Source organism: Cavia porcellus, unplaced genomic scaffold (assembly GCF_034190915.1).
Source record: "Cavia porcellus strain 051 isolate PalLab524CR breed Dunkin Hartley unplaced genomic scaffold, mCavPor4.1 scaffold_21, whole genome shotgun sequence".
In the NCBI taxonomy this organism is placed as follows: Eukaryota; Metazoa; Chordata; class Mammalia; order Rodentia; family Caviidae; genus Cavia; species Cavia porcellus.
In genome coordinates, this window is record NW_026947504.1 from 7089345 (window position 1) to 7116304 (window position 26960).

General features: G+C 51.5%; 1 long non-coding RNA gene across 4 annotated transcripts in view; it reads left to right on the forward strand.

Annotated features, from left to right (window-relative positions):
- The window catches only part of LOC106025077 (uncharacterized), a 67331-nt gene that overhangs the window by 21479 nt on the left and 18892 nt on the right, over nucleotides 1-26960 (forward strand). The window contains exon 1 of one of the 4 annotated variants that reach the window (XR_010041607.1): nucleotides 8114-9543. The exons of 1 other annotated variant lie outside the window; for it this stretch is intronic. This is a non-coding gene — a long non-coding RNA (uncharacterized LOC106025077). Of the gene's footprint in view, nucleotides 1-8113; nucleotides 9544-12889; nucleotides 13074-26793; nucleotides 26917-26960 lie in introns of those variants that run through there. 2 more of the 4 variants (XR_010041606.1, XR_010041609.1) reach the window with 2 other exon arrangements.

Genomic DNA, 26960 nt, shown 5'->3' on the forward strand with positions numbered 1-26960 from the left:
GAGATTCAGTTCAAGTGAGCCACTGTTTGCGAGCCTCAACCATGAACCAGTCACTGGGCTAAACTCCAGGGATGCAGGAAGCACATGGCCAACGGCTGGGATGCAGACATGAGGCAGTGGTGTGAGTGTGGGAGACACAGACATGGACCCCCCTTCTCAAATCAAGGATTTAAGAGATGGGCCAGGGATGTAGCTCAGTGGCATAAGCACCTGTCTGGCAAGTACAAGGTCATGAGTTTGATTCCTGGTTACCCCCCCACACACACACACACCAAAGAGAAGACCTAGGAGAGGCTTCTCAGTGGAAGTGATATACAAACCAGGCACGGCAACACATACCTGTAACCCCAGCACTTGGGGGCTGAGGCAGAAGGACTGCTGGGACTTTAAGACCAGCCTAGGCTCTAGAGCAAGATTTGTCTCAAAAACACAACAAAGATGGGAAGGCGGAAGGCACGAGTCCCAGCCAGGGAGAACAGCACCTCACAGGCCCGAAGCTAAGAAGAGCAGGCTGTCTTTGGAGCTTGAGGACCTAAAGTGTGACAGCGGGTGGCAGATAAGGGCCAGTGGGGAGGGAGGGCAGGACTCATTCAGGGCACTGCAGGCCAAGGCTAGAGGATTTGTGCTCAAGCCTGTAGTGTGGGGCCCACTCATCCCGTGCCTTCTCCTGTAGTGCTTTTCAAGACTGTCTCTTGTCAGTCACCCTTGCCAGATACCTCTGGCCAGTAGGTCAGCAAGTGTCACCACGCCCATTTTACTGCTGGCCCCTTCACCTGGCTGCCTGGGGCCTGAACCCTAGACCTCTTTGGACCAGGGCTGAGAAGCAAGGCCTAGACTATTTGCAGGACAGTCTTTGGTTGACAGCTCGGGGTAGGGCAGGGGCACAGTGTGTTTGGGGACCCCCTGGGGGTTCAGGTGGGGGGTGAGGATCCCCGTGGGTCCATGCTGCAGAGGATGCTGCTACTCCCCTTTCCAGTCCACCCAAAGTGGCTGGCGGGTGAGTCAGCCTGCATGAAGTCACCCGCTTCCGCACAGCCTGTGCCCCCTGACCTGAAAGGCGCCTGCCAGGGGCACCAGCCGAGCCTGAGGAGAGCTGGGCAGCTCTCCAGGTTGTTCCATCTCAGTTGATTTAGGGGGCCTGGAGGTGTCCAGAGCCATCAGAAGCAGCTGCGTGTAAGTCACGCCATTCCCCATCCTGCTCTCTGGCAGTCTGCAGGAGCTTGCTGGAGACTGGGCTCATCACAGTCAGTTTATGCCAAAGGAAATTAATTTCTGTCTCTCTGAGATGGGGTATGGGGAAGGGAGGGTGGCCCAGAGATGCCTTGACAACACTGCGGGGAGGAGTCAGGGTGCTGCAGTGTGACCACGGTTACGGTTACGCCGGTCCCTAAGCAGAGAACCTAGGCTGGGGAGGAAGATGTGACTGAGAGTTCAAAGGTGTTGCCTTTTGTTGCGGACAGAAACTAGGATTTTGTTCTTTATTATTTTCCTCTTCCTCCCTAGTGCTTTCCTTCTTTCCTTTATTTGATCTTTCTTAGTGATACTAGAGATCGAACCCAGGGCCTTCCCACTGAGCTAAATCTCCAGCCATTTTTATTTTTCATTTTGAGATAAGGTCTTGCTAAATTGCCCAGGCTGGACTTGAATTTGTCCTGCCTCAGCCTCACAGAGTGCTGGGATGACAAGTGTGCATTTTGGCTTTGACAAGTATTTACTGAGCACCTGCTGTGTGTGCTGCTGTGTACTGTCCTTTGTGGGGGACATGATGGCATATGAGACAAAGTCCTGCTTACATGGAGTGTGCAGTGATTAGCGAATATGACAAAGTGGGAAGAGATGATTCTGATGCCAGACAGGGAAGAGCAGTAGCCAGACTGGCATAGCCAGCTTAACACAGAAGTCTAGAAAGATGCCTCCCAGGTAGAGACAGGTCAGTTGATGTGGCTGTGAGGGAGACAGCTCTTCAATTTTCTGAGTCCAGTGCTGTTGTGGCTGGCTCAGGTGCTGGGCCAAGAGGACAGTGCATGTCGAAGAGAAGAGACAGCAAATGTAAAGACTGAGGACTCCCTGGCAAGGGGACTTGGCTGGGTGGCCTGGTAGGGGCTGCAGGCTGGGATAAATGGCTCTGCTTCCTGGAATATCTGTCTTGCTAGGAGGAGACTTCTGTAATTGCTCTCTTTCTTTCTTTCTTTCTTTCTTTCTCTTTCTTTCTTTCTTTCTTTCTTTCTTTCTTTCTTTCTTTCTTTCCTTTCTTTCGTTTGACACAGGACCTTGCTACACAGTTTAGGCTGGTCTTGGACTCACTATGTAGCCAAGAGTGGCCTGGAACTCTCTGAGATCCTCCTGTCTCAGCCTCCTGAGTGCTGGGATTACAGGAATGTGCCACCATGCCTGGTTCATTATTTTTATTAGACACAAGCATGGAGTGCTTATAGGAAATTCACAAGACTCTAAAGATAAAACAGGAGATGTCAGAGAAATTTTGGCTGCCTCAGCTGGCCCAGACCTGAAAATCTGCTTTCATTCCTTTTAGCTCTGGGTTTCTAAGTGGTGAGGACAGAGCAGTCTTCTTCCAGGCCAGCTTTACTTTGTGTCTTTCTTTGTCAAGAGCCTTCAGTGTCTCCCCATTGCTCAAGTAACAAGAGCAACAGTCATCAGTTCTTGAGTGGTTACTTTAGTCTGGGCATAGTCCCTTTTTTTTTTTTTTTTTTTTTTTTTTTGTCTTTTTCGTTTTTATCGGTACCAGGAATCGACCTCACAACTGCCTGCTTGCAAGGCAGGCGCTTATGTCGCTGAGCTAAATCCCCAGCCCCGGCATAGTCCCTTTTTAGCAATTTTTAGATCAATCCCGATAGGCAGATACTACTGTTATACCCATTTACAGATGAAGAAAGTGAGGCTTGGAGAGAAGAGAATTTTCCAAGGTACCGTAGCTGGGCTGGTCAGTGGGAAAGTCAGGGTTCCAACTCACAGCCCAGGCCATGGATGGCCACCGTGCTGGTAGAGTCCAGAGCCCTGCTGAGGTTGCAGTCCGCTTTCGCTTGGCCCAGGGACCCACAGACACACGTCACAGCTTCTGCCTCAGAAGCGTGCCACACTGCCCGTCCTTCTGGGGTCTCTCACCCCCCACCTGGTTTTGAAGCCCTAACCGTTCTTTGTGGTTCCGTTCTACTTCTTCCTCTTCTGTAAAGTCACTTGTTGCTTATTCCCTGGAAGAGCTATTTGTGTTGTGCTCTGGGACCTTATCATGCATGTTGTAAGAGCCGACAGACTGGATTTAGGCTCATTTCATTTCTTTGATCTGGGAGGGCAATAATCTTTGTGAACCCCTGTTCCCTTATTAGTAAAAACGAGGTTGCAATGGGGAGCAGATAGCAGAGGGTGTCCTTAGCATCGATCCAGTAGCCACCGTTTGTTTTTTGTTTTTTGAGACAGGGTCTTACTGTGTAGTTCAGGCTGGTCTTGCACTCACTATGAAGCCCAGGCAGGCTGGCTTTCAATTTGCACTGATCTCCTGCCTCAGCCTCCTGGAGCGCTGGGATTGCAGGCATGCACCACCACACCCTCCTCCCTTATCAGTGCATGTTTGTAGTAGTAATTTTTGATACTTAACTGCTTTTGATCTTAGTTTCTTTATCTGTAAAATGAGGGAATACAGTACCTCAGTGCCTCCTCATAGGGTGGTCATAAATGGTGGAGAAGGGGCTGAGAAGTGCTGAGCAGTTGGCTGTGTACAACCAGAAAGGGCAGCACTAGGGATCCGTTGTGTCTCTTCTCCCCGAGACCTGGCCCAGTGCTTTGTGGCTGTGAGCATATGTTTTCAGTTGAAGCTGAACTGCCTTCACATTTCCAAGGGCTGTGGCCTGATTCAGTCCAGGGAACCCTTCCCCTGCTTTGGGAGGGGAATGACTCAAAGGTTCATGTCACCATGAAATCATCATCATCATCGTCTTCGTTGTCATCATCACAGTAATTGATGACATGGGCAGCTGGCATTTTGTCTGGCCTCTGGGTAGTGGGCCATATCTCTTTGGTTCACAGTGCCTGAGAACTTCAAGGGCCCAGGGGACATGGACACCTGAGAGCAGATGGGCCTCCAGGTGTCCCTGTGGATCCTGCACAGGGACAGCAGCTGCCTTGCAGTGAGGTGCAGAGAAGATGGTGCATGTGTAGGGAGGAAAGATGTCTTTGGCCTTTTTGGACAACTTCTCTAACTTTGTTGGCCTCCTCTCCATCTTTGCTGTGCTTTTGTTATTCAGTGAAAATTCACAGTCCAATTGAGACCTTTCATAGGCCATGTTTTGTGCTGCAGGCTGGATTCTTGGGATCCAGAAAAAAATATATGCTTGTGGGAGTCCTCAGTGGGTTCACCATCAAGAGAGGGGAGGGAAGCCCAACCGTTAGATGGACGCTGCATCTCAACTGGTTTTGAGGTTGAGGTGCTCACAGCCAAGGCCCCTAGTCCGGTCTGGGAGACTGCGGATGGCTGCCTGAGGGAAGTGATTTTCTGGGCTCCTTGTGTGACCTTGGAAGAGGTAATGATGCTATGCGTTGCTTTTTTCACCTTTAAAGTAGGAACAATCCTGCTGGGCAGGAACTCTGGTAGGGCGTCTGCTCTGCTCTGAATAATCACTATTTCAGAGGGTTATGAGGACTCAGTGTGTTGCTCCATGTACATCCCTTAGGACAGGATGGTGCCTGGAACACAGTCAAAGCTCCTTAAGTATTCAATGAAAAACAAAAACAGTGGGCTGGAGATATAGCCCAGTGGTACAGCATGTACCTGACAAGCGTGAGGTCTTAAGTTTGATTCCCAGTGCCCACTCTATACATAAAACAACAAAACAAAACAGCTGCCACTTGGATGAGGAGGAATTGTCAAGCAGATGGGCGGGAGAGTGTCAGAGAGCAAAGACCTAGGTATAAGAAGGAAGCATTATCCAAGGAGCTCCAGTGATGACTTGTGACTGTCCCAGTCCATGACATGGGTGATCTTGGGGCTGGCTGGGCCTTGGTGAGGGATGTAGTTGGGGTCTGGGCCCTCCCTGTGCTTTGGGTGCCCCTCTGAGTACGCTGGGGTCCTGGATTGTGAGGAAGTGCTGAGGGATGATCTGCCTAGGGCCAGGAGGGGCCAGGAGGCCTTCCTGGAGTGGTCTCTGAATGATATCTTGAAGGAGAATGGAAAGCTGTCCAGACAAAGGCAGGAGAGGGAACAGATGGTGTAAGTCTTGGGAGCGGAAGTGGCTCAGTGGTAGAGCGCTTGCCTAGCATCACGGTGGGAAGTCCTAGGTTTGATCCCCAACGCTGAAAAAAAAAGAGAGAGAGAAACAGACAAAAAAAGAGACAGACAGACAGAGACACAGACACACAGAGAGAGGCAGAGAGAGAGAGAGACTGAGATTCTTTCAGAGGAGAAACAGAGACCAAGGATGGAGCCTGAGCCCTGGGTCTGGAGCCCTCTTTGGAGAGATTTTACCAGGAGTTTTGGAGAGGCCCTTGGCCCTTGAGCCCAGATCCTGAAGGTGGCCTACAGAGGTTAAAGTCCAGTCAGACTCAGGGCCACTGCAGGAGCCAGGGTCGGGGGCCAGTTGCCCAGTCCCTCCCTCTCACTCTAGAGCCCGGAGTGTTTGGCAAAGCAACAAGCAGCCTTTGTGTCCTGTGTGGGTCCAGGCATGTTTGGCCCAGCCTAGGCGGCTGCTGGTTTCAGTGCCCTGTGATCCTGGCCAGGCAGCGTAGGGCGGGGTGGGCAGGGCCCTTGTCCTCGGGGTCCCCAGTGTGGCTGCCTTATGTCCCCTGCACAGCATTCCACCTTCATCGGGGCTGTGCGGGCGGGGGTGCCTGTGCCGGACTTCATGGGCATGTGTGGGCTGGCAGTGAGGGTCCAGAGTGGTATTGGTGAGTCGGGGTTTACGTGGCAAGTAGAAGGAAGCTGGGCACATTTCAGGGCTTCGGTGTGCCGCAGCCTGTGCCTGAGGGGACCCCTAACACCGTAGGGATGAGGATGGCATTAGGGTGAGGATGTAACTCGCTGTGAGGGGTTTGGGTTTGAGCGCATGAGCAGCCCCCAGCCTGCTCAGAACAGAGCACTGCTGTCTGCACGGCGCCAACAACGAGGCCTCTCTCTCAGAGCATAATGTCCCCTCTGTATTGTCTGCGCACGGCTGTGGTGACGACCATTTTAAGGCTCAAATCCTTTGCGTGGGCAGGGGTGGGGGAGGATGGAGGCTTTGGGGATAGGCGCGGACTCCTGCGCAGGTCTTGGTGGGGAGATCTGGCGTGTGCCTGCTCCCCTACCCTGCAGTACTGGAAACCCCACGGGGCAGCAGGGGAAGGCGGGCGCTCCCTGGAGCCTCTGCTGGGAGCCTCCCACCCCCAAGTCTGTGTCCTGCACTTTGTTGCTCTCCAAGCCCTGTTTATTCACCCTACCCATCCAGACTCAAGGCCAGGGCCAGGGCCAGCTTCAAAGGAACAGGCTATGGTGTCCGCTTTTGGTCACTGCCACCTTTGCTGACCCACATTCTCCTGTCTACACCTGGCATTTCCTGCTGTGGAGACACAGGCCAGCGGTTGTCAACTGCTTTGTTCTCTGGGCTCCTTTATACACTTATGAGTTATTGGGGACCCCGAAGAGCTTCTATTTACATAGATTCTAGTCATCAACATTTATCATATTAGACTGGGGGGTATGAGCTCAGTTTTGGGTGTCACTTAACATCAACAAGGCCCTGGGTTTGATGGATCCCAAGCACCAGAAAAACAAAAAACAAAACAAAACAAAGCAAAACAAAACAAAACCACTTACTGTATTAGGAATTTAAGCCTAGAAAATTTAAAAACATGTTCACCATTTAAAAATAACAGTAGGGCTGGGGCTGTAGCTCAGTAGTAGAACATTTGCCTCCTCTGTGTAAGGCCCCTGGGTACCATCCCTAGTGCCACCCATACCACCCACATGCACAAAAATAATAAATAAAACATGAACTCCAGGGGTTGGGGATTTAGCTCAGTGGCATAAGCACCTGCCTTGCAAGCAGCAAGTGGTCATGAGTTCGATCCCCAGTACCAATAAAAAATAAATAAATAAATAAACTCCAGTATTTAAATCATAGATAATACATTCTTATAACACATAACCTTATGGGGCTGGGGGTTTAGCTCAGCGGCATAAGCGCCTGCCTTGCAAGCAGCCAGTTGTGAGTTCGATCCCTGGTACCGATAAAAAGGAAAAAGACAAAAAAAAAAAATAAAAAAAAAACCATAACCTTATTAAAAATAACCTTATTTTTCAGATTAAAAAAAAAAGTAGAAAAAAGATGGTCTTTTTTTTGTTAAACATACTTTCAAATCTTATTAATGTCAGGCTTCATGCATTAAACAGGCCTCTTGTGGGGGCCTCATACCTGCTTTTTAAATTTTTTTTTTTCTGAGACAGGGTGTTACTCTATAATTCAGACTGGACTTAAACTCACTGTGTAGCTCAGGCTGGACTCAAACTTATATTGATTCTCCTGCCTCAGCCTCTTGAGTACTGGAACTACAGGCGTGCACTGTTACTCTCACCTCATATCTGCATTTGCTTTCAATATGTTGTATATAATTTTGTTGTTGAAGCATATGAAGAAAATCTGCGCTCACATAGCTTTATTTTTATTTTTCTGAAGCAAGGTGTCTTTGTGTAATTCAGGCTGGCCTTGAACTCACTGTGTAGTGCAGGTTGGCCTTGTACTCGTGGTGATCCTCCTGTTTCAGCCTCCTGAGTGCTGGATTGCAGGCATGAGCCACTACCGCCAGCTTTTTTTCTTTTTGCTCACACAGATATATACTTGGAAGAGTGAAGAGTATTTTAATACCTATTTTCAGATGATTTGGTACAAGATTAAAATTTAACAAGTGGTGGTAGTTTCCTAAAAGTTAGTTATCATTTGGATTTTCAAACTGTATGAATGAACTTTTCATTCTGTTACATTTCAGCCCATTTGTCTAACTCACATTTTTTAAAATTAGATTTTATTGGTACATTTTTTTACGTACATAATGATCACATTTGTCATAGAGAATTTGTAGCTGTACATGATATAATTTTTCTTTCCCCATTCTCCTACCTTGCCTCCAACCATTCCTCCCCTCCCCATTTACAAAGCTTTGTCTCCATGTTTAACTCACATTTTGAATACAACCCTAACCCTTATACATGACTTGATAATGTTATGAGTTGAGCATTTAGAAAAATTAGTTCACTGGGTTATGTAGCTCTTTCAAATGTTGATACATTTCATTGTACTGTATTAAATAATCATATTCATTGGTATCACCTCCATTTCTGTCAGTTCAGAATATGGTGAAGTGTGTAATTATGATATTCTAAAATTCTGATTTCCACTTAAAAGAACACAATTTCAACACTGAGCGTGGTGGTACACACCTGTATAACCTCAGCATTTGGGAGGCTTAAGTAGGAGAGTTCAAGGCCAGCTTGAACTACATAGTAAGACCCTGTCTAGAAAGAAACAAAAACAAAAAAAACTAAAAACAAAACCAGAATTTTATTGGTTGGGCATGATGGCACCTGTGATCCCAGCATTCTAGGCGCCTAAGGCCTGAGGATTGAAAGTTCAAGCCTGCTCGAGCAATTTAAGGAGACCTTGTCTCAAAATTAAAAAAGCAAGGAGCGAGGGGGAATGGGACTGTAGCTCAAAGTGAAGGCCCCGGTTCAAGCTCAGTACAGTAAAAAAATTGCGGGGAGGGGACCAGAAATTGAACTCGGGACCTTGTGCTTGCCAGGCAGGTGCTATGCTGCTGAGCTGTATCTCCGGCCCGGTAAATTTTTTTTTAAAAAATTAAAAAAATAGAACTAAAAAAAAAAAAAGAATTCTACCCAGGTGCAGTGGCACCAACCTGTAATCCCAGCACTCAGGATGCTGAGGCAGGAGGATCACCGTGAATTTGAGGCCAGTCTTGGCTGCATAGTGAGTTCAAGTTTAGCCTGCAAGACACTGTCTGAAAAGCAAATAAATAAATAAGTAAAATAAAAAAAAAGAATTTTGTCGTTGGCAACAAACACTGATAGTTTTTTTTTTTTTTTTTTTTTAAATCAGGGATCAAACTCATGACCTCTTGCTTGCCAGGCAGGCGCTTTGCCATTGAGCCATATTCTTGGCCATAACTGTTTTCTTTTTTATTTATTTTTTTAAAGAGACAGGGTCTCGCTATGCAATTCATGCTGGCCTTGAGCTCACTTTGTAGCCCAGGCAGGTCTCGAACTCGAAACGATCCTCCTGCCTCAGCCTCCCGAGTGCTGGGATTACAGGCATGAACCACCACACCCGGCTCCCATAACTGTTTTCTCTGAAGTGAGTGTTTACTTTGTTATTTTTGTGAAAATGGTGGCCAAATATGTGTATCTAAAGTTCGTCTATCTGTCTTTCTCTCTCTTTCTCTCTCTCTTTTTTTTTTTTGAAGTCTTATTATGTTGCTCAGTTGGCCTTGAACTCCTGGGCTCAAGTGCTCCTCCTGCCTCAGCCTTCTAAGAATCTGAGATTATAGGTATGTATCATTGCACCCGGCTTGTTAGTCTTTCTTGTCAAGTAAAAATGCAGTAGTTCAGATTGTAACTCAAGCTGGCACCAGAGCTTTTCCTTGAGACGAACTTCATACTCGGGTATTTTACAGAGCCCGTTATGTGAAGTTCTGGTGTCATCCCACACTGAGTTAAATGAGTGCAGTTTTTGGTACCGGGGATCAAACTTAAGACCTTGCACTTCCTAGGCAGGCACTGTGCCATTGAGCTATATCCCCAGCCTGGGGGCTGAAATTTAATAAAGTGACTAATTTCCCTGCTTAGCTTTAACAAGAACAAGAGCATTCTTAAATGAAACTTTTTTTTTTAAATTAAAGTACCCAAGGGTGATGAACACAATGATTCCTGGTACAATTTAGATTCCTGTTACTGTCTTGAGATTTGCACTGAGGCACTGCAGTTTGATAATAGTGTGCTGTTGCACCATTAGTGCAAATGTCAACACAATGAAGTAATGGCTACATACTCTTAGTAACATACTTTTGAGCTTGCCTATCCTGGAAAAGTTCTAGGAGACTCCTAGGGGTGGTGGGTCTGCTCTCACAATTGCTGTGGTCACTCAGTTATTCAGTCTCCTCGGCTCTCAGTGACCATGGGTTGTGCCTGGGAAGCCCTTTGAGGGTCCTCATTGTGTCCCAGGACTGAGTCAGATTTTTTTTTTTCCTGGAAGGTTTTTTCTTTTCTTTTTGGAAGAGGTGGCACTGATTTTGATGTATCATTGCACCCGGCTTGTTGCAGAACACCACAGTCACAGCATGTAGGACCCCAAAAGTACAAACTGGGAAGAGCATCATTGGCAATGGCCTAAAGAAAAGATGGCTTCAGAGAATGAGGGGCCTTGAATGCCAGCCTCAGGGCAGTGAGTACCTCAGAACAGTGATGACAAAAGGCAAGCAACAGATCAAGTGTCTCAGTGGAGGTGGGGAAGAGGGCCTGCCTGGTCCTTCTCCAAGAGGCCTTCTCATGCCTGCAGACCCCACGCTTTGTCCTGGATGGACTTACCTTTCCTGCCTGGCATAGGGTGGGCTTCTGCCCAGAGCTCTGCTGGACCTGTTCCCACAGGTTTGCATTGATACGCAGCTTCTCTTTTCCCTGTGTTGGCATTCATGGTGACAGTGAGTTGCTTCACCCAGTAGGCATGCATGAGTGTGAGGGTGACCTGGGCATATGGCTACAGAAAGCAGAGTGGCAATGGTGACACATCACATCAGGATGTGACTGGGGGCAAGGGTTCTGGCTTTTTTCTGGATGGGGGGGTTTGTTTGAACCATGATCTTGCTATGTAACTGAGAACTGAGATTGGCTTGAACTCACAGTATAGTTCAGGCTGGCTTAGAATTTGTGATTCTCCTGTCTCAGCTTGCTGACTACTGGGATTAAGGTGTTTGCCATTATGCTCAGATGAATCAAGTCTTAGTGAATGCTGACTGTGGGTAAACCAGCCTTGTGCAGGGTTCTTTGCAACCATATCTGTGTGTATTTGAAAATAGTCTTGTGAGGCACTCTTTTTGTTGTTGTTATTTTTGTATTTTGAGACAGAGTCTGGCTATGTACTTCAGGCTGGCCTTGAACTTGCAGTCTCCCTTCCTCAGCCGTCTGGGTGCTGGGATTACATGGATGTACCACCATACCATGTTTCTGACTTCTTTACCAAGAAGATAAGCTTGTTGCAGATCCTGAAGCCTGGGCCCCAATCCTGTGAAAGTGGGGATTGCAGAACTGACCCTGACTTACATGCCTGGCCTACTTTTCATGTCCAGTGGCTCCGTGTCCCTACCCTAATCTGTTCCCAAGCTTTTGAGTCTCAGGGCTTGGCCAGGCTGATTCAGGGAGGCATCTTAGCTCCTGCGCCATGCTGTACACATCTGTGTTCCTGAGCTGTGGGCCTGGGACTGGAAGGGGTATACCACACTCATGTACACGGCGATGCTGTGTGACTGTGGGAACAGCCTCTGCTGCTGTGACTGTGGTGTTCTGCAGCACAGATGTTTGTGAGCTCATGAATCTTGTGTGCGTGCAGAGTCGTGTCTGTGTTGGGTGGGGTATACTCCGGTCTATATTTTGTATGTCTTTGTGGGGTGTGAGTGTTTGTGTGTGTTTTGTCAGTGTGTAACTTGGCCCAGGTCCACAAGGAGACCAGCTGAGGTGTGGGGTGGGACCTGTGCTGGGAGTCCTCAGCCAGAAAGTCTGACTGGAATGAACAAGTCCTCTCCCGCCCAGAGAGCGTCCCCTGCCCTCACAGAGCCTTTGTCTAGCGTCACCACCCGTCTTTCAGTCAGGGTGGTGACTAGACAGGGGCCTGAGGGAACCACAGCTAGCTCATCCCAGCTGCTGTACCTTGAATCTCACAGTGGGACCCAGACCCTTGGCCTGGCCCCTAAGGTTGCAGGCTCTTTGTATTGTGGGGTTGCATAGAGGCCCAGAGACACTCAATTTGGTCTTGTGACCACTGTTAGCTCTTGGGCCATTGAGGCCGAGCGAGCTTCAGGTCTTGTTGGGCTGGGGCTACAGACAGCCCCACTGAGCCACATCTGATGATAATCTTATTGTGTACATCATTCAACAAATAAGTTTTGCTTTGCTTTATTTTGCATTGTCAGGAATGGAATCTAGGGCTCTTAGCATGCTGGGTAGGTGCTGTGCCCCTGAGCTACACCCCTGGGCAAACAAATATTTATTGAGCAGGAGGTATATTCCAGGTGTATGCCTGCGTTAAGTCCTGGGAATAAAGTACAGCAGTCTGCACAATGCATGAGGGGTGATATGATAGGGGGTTACTACCCCTGTGCATTTGCCAAAGTCACAGCGCAGCTGAGATTTAAACTCAAGTCCGTTTCCTCTCATAACCCTCCTGTCCCCATGCTTCTTCATCTGGCCCTTGCTGATCACAGCTGCAGCTCATGTGTCCACGGAGCACCCGACAATCGGCAGGGCAAGGGCTTTGCAGATAGGGTTTGACCAGCGTTGTGCCACAGGCACTGGCTGATGCAGGGTGGTAGATAGAGAAACCACAGTGAACTCCTTGGAAGTTTGCAGGGAGTGCAGGCAGGGAGTGGGCGCAGAGGTGGGAGAGTATTCATGAGGCCTGTGAGGAAGTTCCTACGTCTCTTCTCCCGCCATGTGACCTCTTGGGCCACTACTTCCATCTGGGCCTTAGACGCCTTATCTGTAAAATGGGCTCAGTATCTGCCTTCCCAATGGTGCAGTGCTCACTCAGCACACAGTAGGGCAGCCAGGGGCTGGGTCAGAGCTAGAAGTGGGCAGGGCTCCCCAGGCTGTCTGCTGAGCCCTAGAAAATGGGCGGGGTAGGGAGGGGAGGCGCAGATGTGTGCTTGTCTCACGCGAGCAGCCACATTTAGCCACTGAGTCGGGACCGAAATACTCCTGGGAGAAGAACCCTGAGGCTTCAGGGCGGCAACGGCTCGTCAGTGGGGAGCGGAGAAGGGATGTTGTCACCATCTGCCTCGCGTCTGTCTGAGACTAAAATAATACTGGGGTGAGACTCGCCGCAGGCACGGGCCCAGCCGCAAGGTTCCCCAGAACAGGGAGGGGCCGGAGGTGCTGGAAACCTTGTGGGGCGCTGTGGCAGGGGAGGCCTCTGGGGGCAGGCCTTGGCCCAGGGAGGGCGCTGGTCTTGCTCCCTCCACACAGGTCTGCAAGAAGCTATGGGGGCGCACGGGGTGAGCAGTTTCCTGGAAACTAGCACCCCCCCCCCCCGACCCTGCGGGAGTGTGCTCAGAGAGGGGACCAGGCATGTGCTGAGATCCTAGTGAAGCAGGGGCAACAACAGCACAAAGCAAGACAGATCAATTGCCTGATTCAGCTGCCATGGCTTATCTGTAATACTGAAACCAGAAAACGTAGCAAGAAGCTATTTTAATTTCAGCCGACGTGTAAGTTTCGGGTCCATGGTTTACTGTGGTTTTTATTTTGAATCAAATATGGAGGATGTGCCATCATCTCCTCGGGGCTCTGGGGAGTGAGTGCGGCCTTTCCCCACTACCACAGCAGTCTCTCGCCAGTTGCCTGTAACTGTTGGTACCCTTGGGCACAAGGCCTGTGACCTTTGGGGTTGGAGATGTGGCTGGGGGCCTGATGCTTTGCTTCTGGGGAAGCAACCGCATTCTGATCTCTTGGTTACGTAGACATAACCAGTTGGTCACTTTTGTTCTGGCAGAGAGCACAGACCCATCGTGACCTCAGTGGGTGATTTTTAGCTACAGATGCAACCTAATTGCTGTGTTGACATAGCACAGGACTGTCAGTTGAGCAGGCAGCATGTGAGCACCTACTGTGTGCAGCTCCTCAGAGGGTGCAGGCTGGGCTCACTCTTGGTATATAAGGTGGAGAAAGCTGTAGGAGCCCTAAGGCGTCAGCCACCTGGGTGTGAAGAGGGTGACAGGGTCAATGTGGGGCACTGGATTTGCCTGGAGACCATAGCTGTTGTTGTAGAGGAGGTGGCAGGTGCGCTGGACCTTGAAGAACAGACAACAGGAGAGAAGAGAGGAAGCCCAGGCAGAGAGAGTGTGTAATGGACCACCGCTTTGAAACTGCTTCTCTTCGTGACAAGACTGTGTACCCACTATTTTATTTTACTTGACTTTATTTATTTTCTTTTTGTTTTTTTGTTCTCCAGATCATGGGGACTCAAACTCATGACCTTGTGCTTGCTGGGCAGGCATTGTGCCATTGAGCTATATCCCCAGCCCTTTATTTTTTGAGGAGGGCAACATTATATACTTCAGGCTGACTTTGAATTCATTATATAGCCCGGGCTGGCCTTAACTGGCAGCGATCCTCCTTAGCCTCAGCAGTACTGGGATTACAGTTGTGTGCCGCCATACCTAGCTGTAATCACAATTTTAGATGCAGCATGGAGCCCTTTCTGGAGGCCAGACTGCATGCTAACTGCTTTGTAGAATTTTCCTTGTCAGTCCTTACCAACACCTAATGAGGTCAGTATGCCTGGTGCCCATTTTACAGATGAGCAAAGTGAGGTTTGGAAAGCTCTGGTAATATGTAACAGATAAAGGTATGGTCTCAGATTATGTGCGTTGCCCTTGCACAATGCCTTCATTTGCGGCCACATTTTACAACTGAGTACCTATTAGGTGCAGGTGTGCAGACAGAGTACTTTCTGGATTCAGGCCTTGGCAGCAGCACACTCCCATGTGCTCAGATGGCTGATGCTTTCCATCTCCACCTGGGCATGAAGGAACTTCTATGAGTATCCCAGGGAAGAGGGGGGGCATGCAGGTGGGAGCCTGGAGGCTTTTGCTTTGTAACTTCGAGCAAGTCTCTTCCTCCTCTGAGTCTCAATTTCCCTCTCTGTAAATAGAATCCTGACACCCATGGCTTCATGGTGGGGACTCAAAGGGAAGGCCATTGTGGGAGGCCTCTGTGAGTTTTAGGAGCCTTCAAAGTGGATAGGCTTGTCTTGAAGCCTTGGGAGGGATCTTCCCAGAATAATTCAGCCACCAACCATTCTCTGCAGCTGACAGGCCATTGCCACCACAGCCGCCACTGCCCTGAATTATTCAGGAGCCTCCAGGCCTGTGTGGCAGCCCTTCCCCTCCCCCTGCACACCAGGCTGTCAGCACGGGCCTCTGAGCCTCTGCTGGGAGCTGCTGACCTCAGGGACACAGAGCTGCGGCCTTGCAGGTGTGGCCAGGACTGCAGGAGGGTGAGGGCTGAGTGTGAAGGAGTGACAGGGAGCGTGTGAGGTGGAGGTGAGACACAATGTTGAGTGTGTGGCTATACATGTGAAGCGTGACTGTGTATGACTGAGGGTGACAGTGCATGTGGGTGTGTATGAATGTGAGGGTGACTTTGTGAGTGACAGTGTGTGTGTGTGTGTGTGTGTGTGTGTGTGTGTGTGTGACAGAGAGAGAGACACTGAGCTGTAGGGCATGTGTGTGACTGTGAGAGTGGCAGTGTGTCGATGCATATGTGAGGATTGTGCAGATGAGCATGTGAGCGAACATGGGTGTGAATGGCTGTACTGTGTGTGAGTGAGTGTGCCTGTGTCTGGAGCTTAGGCCCTTCAAGATGGGGGACCTAGGGGCTGGGGATTTAGCTCAGCGGCATAAGCGCCTGCTTTGCAAGCAGGCAGTCGGGAGTTCGATCCCCGGTACCGATAAAAAGGAAAAAAAGACAAAAAAAAAAAAAAAAAAAAAGATGGGGGACCTTGGCTACAGAGGGATTCTCTGGCTCACATATACCCCATGATCTGGAGAAGGAAGGCTCAGCAGACCCTGGCTTCCAGGCTGAGGAGGCAGAAGCTGGGTAAACACGCAGCGCTTGGGACATGGCCAGGCCCTGGAGTCCACTGCTTTGTGGGGGCTCAGACCACTGCCACTCAGCATCCCAGGATGTCATTTTCAGAATCACTAAGACCTTCAGGAAGAGAGTTGATTCCCCTCCATTGGTTGTTCTTCTCTTCCTGGGCCTGGGAAGTACTGGTACTGAGTACCTCTGTAGGTGAGAGGCCGGAGCTGAGTGAGCTCCGCTGCGCACAGAGCTGGAGGCTGTTCCCGAGAGGCAGGAAGGACAGGGAAGACCTCTGCTTGGCCCCACTCCTCTCCACACACTGGCCCTGGGTTCCTGCTCTGTGTGTACAGCTGGGGTGCAAGGAGGAGGGGAGGGATTTAGGAACTGCAACCTGAGTGTGTGGAGGGCAAGGGAGAGTCTGGTTTGGTGTAGGGGTCAAGGGTAGCGGTGTGGCTGTGTAGGGGTGTGGTGTGGCTGTGTGCGTCTGTTTGTATCTGTGAATGTATGTTGATCAGCAGTGTGTGTGACCCTGTGTATGTTCATCAGCCTCGTGAGTGCCTGTTTGTGTGGCCATGCATGCGTGTATGATCTGTACGAGAGAAAGCATGAGTGTGGAAGCGTGTGAGAGAGAAAAAAGACTGACAGAGGGGCAGCTGGGACATACTCTGCTGCATGGCCTCCTCTTTACGAGACCTCACTTTTCACCAGATATCCCCAGCTGCCTCAAGATCATGCTGCTAAGGGTCTGATTGCTTGGTTTTAGCTGGCAAAATCTCAAGCCCATGGAGGCAGAGGCTGGGGGCTAGGCAGAGTAAGAGACCTGTTTATCTGAGGGGGGACATGGAGCTATGGCTGCTGCAGATCAATGCTGAGGTCAGGTTCCAGCTCTCCCACTCAGTGGAGTGAGCTGGGGCAAGTCACTTCCTCAGTTTCCTCATCAGAACAATGGGACTGCATACTGTTACCCATCCACCAACCTGTGAGACTTCCTTTTCTTCCTGGTTTGGGGACACTGGCCTGCAGATGCTGGGGAAAAGTGAGATACCTCCCCTCACTCCTGCCCCGAACCTAGGATCCCTGACTTGGCCTACCACACCCCTCCCATCAGAGGGGTGGCTGGGAACATAAACTAGTAGTCCTCTGTCTGTCCTTCTGTATTCTGAAAAGGTCAGTCCCTAGCCCAGGGAGTATTCTCCATTCCTCTATTCCTTCCCATGGTCAGAAGCAGGAATGGTGAAGTCCTGCTTGTGCCCTCTCTGACCTCACTTCCCCTCTGCACACAGGGGTGAGAGGCTGAGTGGCTCTGCTGCCTGGTCCTTGGAGCTTGCTAGCTCCCTCCGTGCCCATCACTTCCCTGTACCGGCCACCTGCAGAGCTGTGGCCTGGGCAGCTGTCCGGCTGAGTGGGTTAGCAACACAGGACAGATGGCGAGGGATTATCTCAGCTTCTCAGAGTGCCATGGTGGGGGAGTGGGGGGAGGCTCTCATACTGCCCTCGTGTGCACACGCACATACACGCATGCACACGAAGCTCCCCGCTCTTGTTCCAGACCCAGCCCTTTCTCCTGCTATTTATGAGGTAGGCAGAGAGCAGGAGGAGAGATAGGATTATGTGAATTTGTGAGAACCGTGGGACTTGGCAGTCTCGTTCCTGCCCAACTCTGCTCCCAGATCACAGGCTGAACCAGCTGGCCCTCCTGGGCCCCTCTTGGACTCTTCCACTGCCTCTAGGATTTCTCTGCAGCTGCTTCCACTGGGAATGACAGGTTCAGGACAGAAAGGCACAGCCTCTCTGGGGCCCAGAGATGTATGAATGGTGCCCGGAGTCACACAGCAGGTCAGCGCATTGGCAGCCTGAGCTCTGGAAGGTGGCAGGTGGTAGAATCTCTTAGATGTCTGGGCCCTGGCATGGGGTTTGTGAGTCTCTGCAAAGAAGGTATGTTTGCTGCAGCAGCTGGGGGTCACCCAGAGGTATGTCACAGAGGCACTTACATGCATACAGGGACTCACAGGCACAGCCTGTCTTTCCCACATATTGTCAGTCTCTGAGTGAAGGCTAGCTGGAGCTGAGTGACGAACTGGGGTAGGTTTAGAACCCCACTAAAGTGAATGCTCCCTCCCATGTCTCAATTTGCTGATGTGAAGGAATAGAAGAGGGGCTTTCAGGTCCCCTGTCTATATTTTGACAGCTCCCCACTTCCATAGTCCTGAGTCATCTATGCTGGGCCTCTGAGAGAAGAGTGTAGACTAGGAAGTTGGGCAACCCCACGGGACCCTCTTCCCAGCACAGGAGGGAGGGCTGACAGATAGAGAGGGCAGAGGCCTCTTGGCCAGAAAATGGCTCTCCACCTCTATCTGCCTGTGTCTAGACTTCTCCCCTCTGCGAGAACGACTCAAGGCCTACTGAACCCAGGAGTGTACACAGGGGCAGAGGGAAGCTGCTGGGGTGGCTGGCCTCACTCCCGGCACAGGGCAAACCCAATCCTTTAGATTTCTGAGGCTTCAGCCTGTGTTCCTGTGTGCCAGTTCAGGTTGTCAGGAGAAACATGATCTCAACTCAGGATGGCCTTGGGGTCATCAGGGAACCAACTGGGCCTACCTCTGAAGCTGAACTATTTGCAGTCTTGCAGAGCTTGGTGACACCACCCACAGTATTCCTGTAACAGATGAGACTGCATGTTGTGGTATTGCCTGGCTCCCTAAGCCACTGAATCAGTCCCTCCTAAGCCATTGGACGGCTTTTTACAGCCTGCCAGGACCAAGCTCCTCTTCCTAGCCTGAGCTCAAGTGACCCGTGACCGCCCACCCATCTGGGTATCAGCAGGTGGGCACAATTAAAGAGTGAGTGGAACCTACTCCCTGGTTTCTGGTCAAGCTCCACCTCCGTTCCTTCCAGTTCAAGTTGGTCATTTGTATTTCGTAGGTTAGACCAGTCTAGAGCTAAGCGCCCCATCGGCCCTCAGTTTGGCCTGCTGGAGGGCTCCTACATGAAACCTGGAGTAGGGGTATGTTTGAAGCTGCCCCTTCTGTGGGACTTTTGGTTTTCTTAAGATTGCCAAGTTACAATCTAAAGAGGCACCATGAGAGCCAATCAGAGAGCTCATGTAAATAACGGCTCTCTGATTGGCTGTCTCCTTCACGCCCTTTAGGAAACTTCAACTTCATCAACTCAGCGAAGATTTCTCCTGGCCTGGCGCGTCCCGCCGGAGGCAAGGCGGGGTTCCCTGGGGCCATTCCCCACTTCAGGCTGCGAGGCCTGCCAATTGGGTGTGCAAAGGGAAAGGCTGGAGCCAGTGCTCTGTCCTGACCCTGGTCCTCGAGGTTTCATTTTGGCACACAATCCCCACGGGGGGAGGCCTAGCAAGTGACCCCCACCTCTTCGTACGACCGCCAGAGCGGGCTGCAGGCCGCGGGTATCGAGCTTGGCTGGGCCTGATCGATACCTGCCCGTTGAACTGATGCGTAGAGAAGGCGGCTTGACAGTGCTGGCTCTGCGGCAGAGCGATAGCCATGCAGCCCCCAGCCCCCGCCATCCCTTTCACCTGACACTCTGGGGAAACCGAGGAGGGGAATGGCGCAGGGACCTAGGCCTGATGATGATCCCCCTTGCGCTGGACTTCGGGCCTCACTGTGTAGGCAGGGTAACCAGGGCCTTGCCCCTCCCTAGCCTCTACTGTGGCCATCCTGCTTGCGTTTCTGCCAAGATTTCATCCCCTCGCCCTCTCCGCCCTCTCCCTCTTCATTGTGTGTCTCCTCTCTGGCTCTGGGTTCTCCCCTCCCTCCTCTTCTCTCTGTGGGTGTCTCTGGGTCTCCATCTCCATTGCCTTCTCTGCCTGTCTGTGTCTGCGTCCCTCGGCCTCGGCTTAGGTCTCTTTTCGCCTCTAGCTCATTTGCGCCTCCTCTTTGTCTGTCGGGCTCCCTCTTCTCTCCCTCCCTGCAGCCCCCGACACCTCACAGCCCTGTTTACGACGTCCCCAGGCTGGCAGGTGGGCGGGGCTGCAGCGGAGAGGGGGCGAGCGCGGGAGACGCAGCCTCCCCCAGCTGTTAACCTTCACGCTTCAGGCCTCTGCGGAGGGCAGAGGAGGGGGAAAGCCCAGCTGCCTGCTCGGCGGAGGTGACCGGGCGGGAGCTGGGGGCCGCCCTCCCTCGGGGCTCATCTCTGGGGAGACTTGGGGCCGGAAGCAATGTGCTGGGGGCATCTTGGGCGGAGGGAGGCTGTGGGCGGATGGGAGGCCTCCTGGAGGCTTTGCTGCCGGGCGGGTTGCCCGAAGGGGGCTTTGAGAGGCGCCGACCCTGCCCGCGTCCTGGCCGGACGTGGGGGCCGGCGTGAGAATCCCGCCCATCTGTGAGCCGGCCTCACGCCGTCAGACCCAATTTATCTCGCCGCCAAAGTTTCACAGCCATCTGCTCGAGTGGAACGGCTTCCAGCGCTGGCCCCACCGGGCCCCCCAGCCAGCGCGGGGATGTTTTCCAATACGACAGCATCGCAGCTCCCCGCCACCACCACCCCAAAGCAAGGCGGGGGTGTGGGGGAGGCGGCGGAGCGCGGTGCGCGGGGCTGGCAGGCAGCCCTCTCCCGCGAGCGAGCCGACCCTGAATTTTAAGCGATTGATCAGGAAGCGCAGGCCGTTCCCATCACTTAGAGCAGCCAAATGCGAAGGCGCAGGGATTTCAAGGGGCCTTTGCGGAGGCGGTAATGAGGTCACCGTCACCGCGCCAGCCCGCAGGCGGGAGGGGGCGAAGAGCCGCGGACACGAGTGTGCGCACACGCCTGTGAACGCGACCGCACCTATGTTCACGTGGCCTCTGGGCCCAGCACTGACCCAGGAGAACCTGGCATTTGGCTCTGAGTTGATCATCCTCTCCTCTGCCACGCGCGATCAGAGCCTGAGCTAGAACCTTGCCCTTGCTGCATTCACGGACGCCTCAGGCAGCTTCAGTACAGCACCCACCCGGTCCCTCCCAGCTCTTTACCTAAAATACATACACTTGGGCGCCTGCCCTCTCCACTTCAGAACAAGCCTGCAGAGCAGATGTATTCCAGGCCTCGGATGATCGCACAGGTGCACGCATCCCGATTACACACCTGACCCCTATGCTCAGGCGCTGGTACACTCCCAACCACCACCGCCACCGCCCTGCACACACGCCCTGCACGCCGGCCGGTACTCCACCATTCTCAGCCCAACACCCCGGACCACGCGTAATCCCCTCACTCCCTTCCCTGGACACGCACACGTGCGCACGTTTGCTCCCAGGCCCGCGAGGCTACTGTGGGGTCCGCGCGGGTGGGCGCCTCCACTGCCCGCCAGCGGCGCGGGTGCAGACCTCGAAGAGAACAAAGGCGGGGCGGGTGTGAGGGAGGGGGCTGAGCCCCGGCCTCATCCTCCTTGGCGATGCTTCTGTCTCAGCTCAGGCTCCACGGCCACCGCATCGAGCGGCTCTGATTGCCGAGTAAATCACCGAGATGATCTGAATAATTATCGTCCCTTGAAAAGAGGAAAAAACAAGGAATAAATAAAGAGAGGAGAGAGCAGCCACCTGATTCCTCTGAGTTGGGGGGATGCATGGGCATAGGCACCAGTGGCTTCCTGCATATCCAAATGCCTTGGATTGGGATGCAGTATAGGTGGCCTGGGGTGGGATGCAATGCCTAGCCTAGTGGTGGCAGTTAGGATTCCTTCTCCCCTTTCAGCCATAGTAGGATAAGCCAGGCCCACTGTAGAGCTCAGCCCACCCAGCTGGTGTCTCTGCTCCTCACCTACCTCCTAATTGCCAAGTACCCTCCTGTCTCCAGGTCTTGGTTCAAACTTGTTTGGCCCCTGGAATACTCTCTACCCACCAGTGTGAGCTGTTTGGCTCTCAAACGTTCAGTCCCAGAAACTGCTACTTCTGGAAACTTCTTCCTGACTGTCCAGCCCTTTAGGATCCTTCCCTCCAAAGGTCCAAAGTCTTGTTCCACCTTCCCTGACTGATTTGGGTGTGCTCACCAGGTCTCCTCAGCTTGATGGCAGCTTGATGAAAAGTAGTTATAGTTGGTTTTGTTTTGTGACAGGGTTTCACTATGTGTTCAGGCTGGCCTTGTACTCACTATGTAGTCCAAACTCATCTCAAATTCACAACAATCCTCCTGCCTCAATCTCCCAAGTCCTGGAATTACAGGCATGTGCCATCACACCCAGCTTGGAAGGAGTTGTATTTTAAACAGTGATAACAGCCACAATAGTAGCAGCTAGCTACTGCTCCATCCTGAGCATTATTGACGTGTTGGCCCTGTGATAAAACATCACTCTCCTCATAGACTTTTTCCATTTTAGCAATGGGGAGGTTGAAGCTTACTAAGAGAAAGTATGGTTGCCTTTCTCGAGGACAGCAGTGCCGGCATCCACTGCATCTTTTCAAGAGTTGCCCCTGAGCCCACAGGTTCGAGTTCTGCTTAAACTCCAGAGCTGAGCACCGTGACACAAATGCCTCAGTTCCATCTTGCCTCCAACCCGATCCAGTCCTGCTCATCTTACCCCCCACCCTCCTTTTCTTAGCCGCAGGAGGGTTGCCATCCATGAATTGTGACCTCCAGTCCCCCAAAGGGCGTGACCTTTCCCCACAGCCCCAGCATCAAAGGAGGGGCAGCTCAGCTGAATGCTTCTCCTGCCTGAAATGATTCCAGATGTGCAGTCTGCAGGGGCCTGCAGAAGATCAGGGTGAAGTTGGGCCTACATCTAGGATTCTTCTTGGAGGCTGCCCTGGGAGAGAGCTATCCTGCCTCTAGCGCCTGACCAATATATGGGGTCAGAATGATGCTACTTAGGGGATGGTAGTTCAGGAAAAGGGTATCCTCAGAAGCTGAAGGAGGAGGACATAGGATCTGGGGTAGGGGAGAAACTGAAACTCTTTTTCCACCCTCTATGAGTGGCAGGCTGTTGGGTGAGGGACCAAGGAGCCACATCCATGGCTGTGCAAGGAGGCCCAGGACTAACTGGTTCAGCCACCCCTACCCTTCTCAAAGAAATGCCCTTGCAAATAGGGAAAACTTAGTCAGGAGCCCCCATTGGCTTCTGTGTAGACCTCTCCCATAGAGATCCCGATTCAGGGTCCAAATTATTCCTGGGTGATGGGAGGGCAAGAAACTCTCTGTGACCTGAGTAGAGGGGGGACAAGATGTGACCATGTTGGTTCATACCTCCCAGCGTGGGTGAAGACAAGACAGGGTCCCGACCGACCATGAGAAAACCTCAGACCCAACTCCCCAGTCCTCTTAGGGGCACAGGGCAGTACCTTCTTCCTGGGAGGGAAGCAAAAAGTATCTAGCCACCATGCCCCCTTGACCCCCATGCCGCTGCTAACTATTCTTAGTCTGTACTCCTTCCAACAATTGGGTATTTCTTTGGCGTCTAAGATTGCTGTGCCCTAGGGGTCATGACAGCGTGGGTTTCATAGTGCTGGGGTAGATTGGGAAGCATACTCACCCATTTGTGTATACAGAGGCTGGCCTCCTGCTTTCTCCCCTGAATGTGAGTGTGACTACCAGACATCTAGGGAAGCAGCAACGAATGTGGCAAAAGACTATGGAATTAGGCAGGTGTAGACTCTAGCTAGAGTATGAATTAACTGAGAGCAAGTCACTGAGCCTCTGTTTCCATATCTGCAGAGCAGAATTATAACTGGCCATGTTTCCTAGTATGCCCATGAGGGTGCAAGGAGATAATCCAGATGTAGATTTCCTTAGCCCCATTATTATTGGGGAAGGAGAGGGCAGATGAACTCCAAGGTTTCTCTTGGGCCATGCTAGGGCAGTCCCTATATGGGGTGACTGGTGCCCACTGGGCAGGATTCTGAACAGTACAGCCCCACCTCCAACTCCTAAAAATGTGGTTTCCCTATCTGTCACAGTCTCTCTTGGCTGGCCTTCACTGGCTCTTGCTTTCTCTCTGCCTGCCCATAAGTCTATCTATCTCTGTCTCTTTGTTTCTCCCTCTACCTAAATTCACAGAGCTCCCCACTACAAGAACACCATGCTGCTGCCACTCTTCATTCAGTTCCACTAATCACCCTGGCAGTCACATATATGCTCATACCTGGATGCACACAGGAGACATGTACAGAAACAAATAGACAGAGCCATGCACATGCTCAGAGTCAACTGTAGAGAGATACCAGGACAGCCAGCACACACACATGTACATGCACATGCACACACAGCACAGATAGGCATGAACAGGTACATACATGACACACCTGTGACAAGTACAAAGGACATGCAAACATACAGCACATCCAGGAGTACACAGGTATGTACGCTCCCCCTCCCCCTCCATACACAGAACACAACACAAATGGTACAAACACACATACACACAAGGACACACAACGCATTTGCACAGTGAGGCACACACATGACACACAGGGACACACCAGTGCTCACCCCCACCCCTCTCGGGAAGCTGGCTGCCCGCCAAGTGTGGCGCTTTCTGCTGGGTGTGCACAACCTTTCACAGGCTCTAATTGAGTCGAGGGTGATTTATAACGCAGCAGCGCCCCTGCCTGCGTGGGCTGCCCCTCCTGCTACAGCCCTAGCCAAAGCCCAAAGCCCCTCTGCACTGCCTTCCCCTGAACAGTCACACACTCAAGCTCCTTTGAGGAAGAAGGGAGCCTTTTTGCTTTTGCCTCAAGTCCCTTTCTTTATTCTTGCTTTTCTTCAGAGTCAGAGATTGCATTCCAAGAGGTTGTACCTCAACCTATCCACACCACTACTGCTATCCAACCTGACCTTACATAGCCTAGATATTTGGAAACCAATCACAGTCTTTCTAAACTAGATAGTTAGGAACAGGTAGAACACGGGTCCCAAATGCTTCCTCAGCTGCATCAGGAGAAACTGGACATGAGAAAGGGCTTCCCCACTGATCTGGGAATGGAGAGTGGGCTTTGATGAGGAGGGATGGGAAAGCCTGGGTTCATGGCAGGAGAAGGGAAAGCCACCAAGAGCTTCACTTCCTGCCCTGCCATCCTTTGGGGTAATTGAGCTGACTGTGGCCTCTCTTACCAGCTGTCCCTAGGGCTAGTGTGGCATGGCTGGCCTATGATTAACTGTATTAATTAGGCCCTGAGGTTTGGCTTCTAAAGACCCCTTGTCCACCTGAGGAGTTGCATCGAGAGCCTTTGTCCTGATGTAGGGGGAAGTATGTACCCTGACCCCTCCTCACCTCTGATCCCTACATAGACCAAAAGCTCTAGCTATGGCTCAAGAGCTCAGCTGGAACCTTATTTCATCTTCCCAGTAGCCTCTGCTTTGGGGTGCTGATGTCATTAACTCATTTGACAATGGAGGCAACCAAAGCTTAGAGAGTTCAAGTCTTTGATCAAGGTAGAAGTGGAATTTGAACTCAAGTGAAGCAGCTTGTGTCTAACCTGACCCAGAGCCTGATCCGACGAGAGAGTCCCGTCTTGCACCCAGAACTCCTGGTGCTCAGGTAGTTGCATTTTTGGGTGGGGGGTACCAGGGATCGAACTCATGACCTCGCACTTGCCAGGCAGGCGCTTATGCCGCTGAAATAAATCCCCAGTCCCTGCATTTTTTTTTTTTTTTTTTTTTTTTTTTTTTTTTTTGGTACTAGAAATTGAATTTGCAGCCTAGTGCTTGCCAGGCAGGTGCTTATGCCAGGGAACTAAATCCCCAGCCCTGCATTTTGGAGCAAGAAAGGCTCCTTGGAAAGTCTAGACCTTCTTTGCCAAGAGTTGGGGTTAGATTACAGCATGAGGGGCTCAGATTAGATTTACAAAACCTTTCTGCTAGTAAAGAGATTGGAAACCTAAAGAAGTATATGTGTGTGTGTGTCCCTGTGTGTGTGTGTGTGTGTGTGTGTGTGTGTGTTAGGATGTCTGGATAGGGAGTTCACCTGTGAATAACAGCCAACATTCATTACTTGCTTACTGGTTTTCAGATACTCCGCTGGTCCCAGCAGTTCTGTGCACTCTTCTCCCCACGCTGTGTGCTGAGATGTGTACCAATCCTGGGGTCTGTGGCCCACTGATACAGCCTGTCTCTGCTTTACTCATGAAAACACACTTGAACGTGGATGGCCTCAGGGGCATATGGGGTGTGTCCCAGACACTGCCGGGTGTACTTGGATGTGCATATCACTATTTAGGGGCCTTGTCTGTATAGGTGTGCCTTTGGAGTACTGTGTGGGTTTGTACTTGTTCCTGTATGTTTCTGCACGCATGTTTGTCTACAGATCTCAATTTGTATCCATCTATGTGTCCCTGTGTGATGGGCCTCTGTCATCCTGTGAGTTCCCTCCCTGTGTGTGTGTGTGTGTGTGTGTGTGTGGAGATTTGGAGATGCTGGGGATTGAACCCAAGCCTTACATATGATAGCGAAGTACTCTAACACTGAGCCCCATCCCCAAGCCCATATGTATTTTTGACATGTTTTTCCTACTCGTGGGCACGTAAGCATCTCTGCAGTCTCGCTGGTGTGTCTTCCCAGTAGCTGTGTGTTTCCCAAAGTGTCTTTAGTGGCTGTGTGTGACTGTGTGAGGCCGTGTTACATCGGTGTGCTTGTGATTCACTGGACTTGCAACTACATGGTGCCGTGTGAGTGACCAGAACTAGGGTGGGCACAGAATTTAAGCAGACTCCAAAACAACTCAGTAATCGGGAAAAAAAATGCTTAGTGTATTTTTTTTAAAAAATCACACTTTATGCAAAAGTCTATAATCGAAAGGTATCACGGAGAGGCTCAGTGTGTGTGCACGCGTGTGCGGCTGCGCGCCCGCTCCCCGCGTGTCCCCCTCGCGTCCCCCTCGCGTCCCCGCCAGGTGAGCCCACCCCGCTCCAGTCACGCTGCGCTGGGCTGAGCCGCGGTAATTTCCGAGCCGGCGGCAGCTTTGTGTGCACCGGCCGCTGTCTCGGGGGCGGGGAGGGAAGGGAGGGCTATTTCTCCCCCCTCTCCCTTTTTATTGGGTCATTAACAACGGCTCGGACTGCCGCTGCGCCCCCCCTTTCATGTCTGCCGCGCCTCCCGCCATTATCTTCCTGCGCCGCGCCGCGTAATTCGATGCCAATCAGGTTTGGGGCGCGGAGGCAGCCGGATCAAAGCCGGGCCGCGGCGC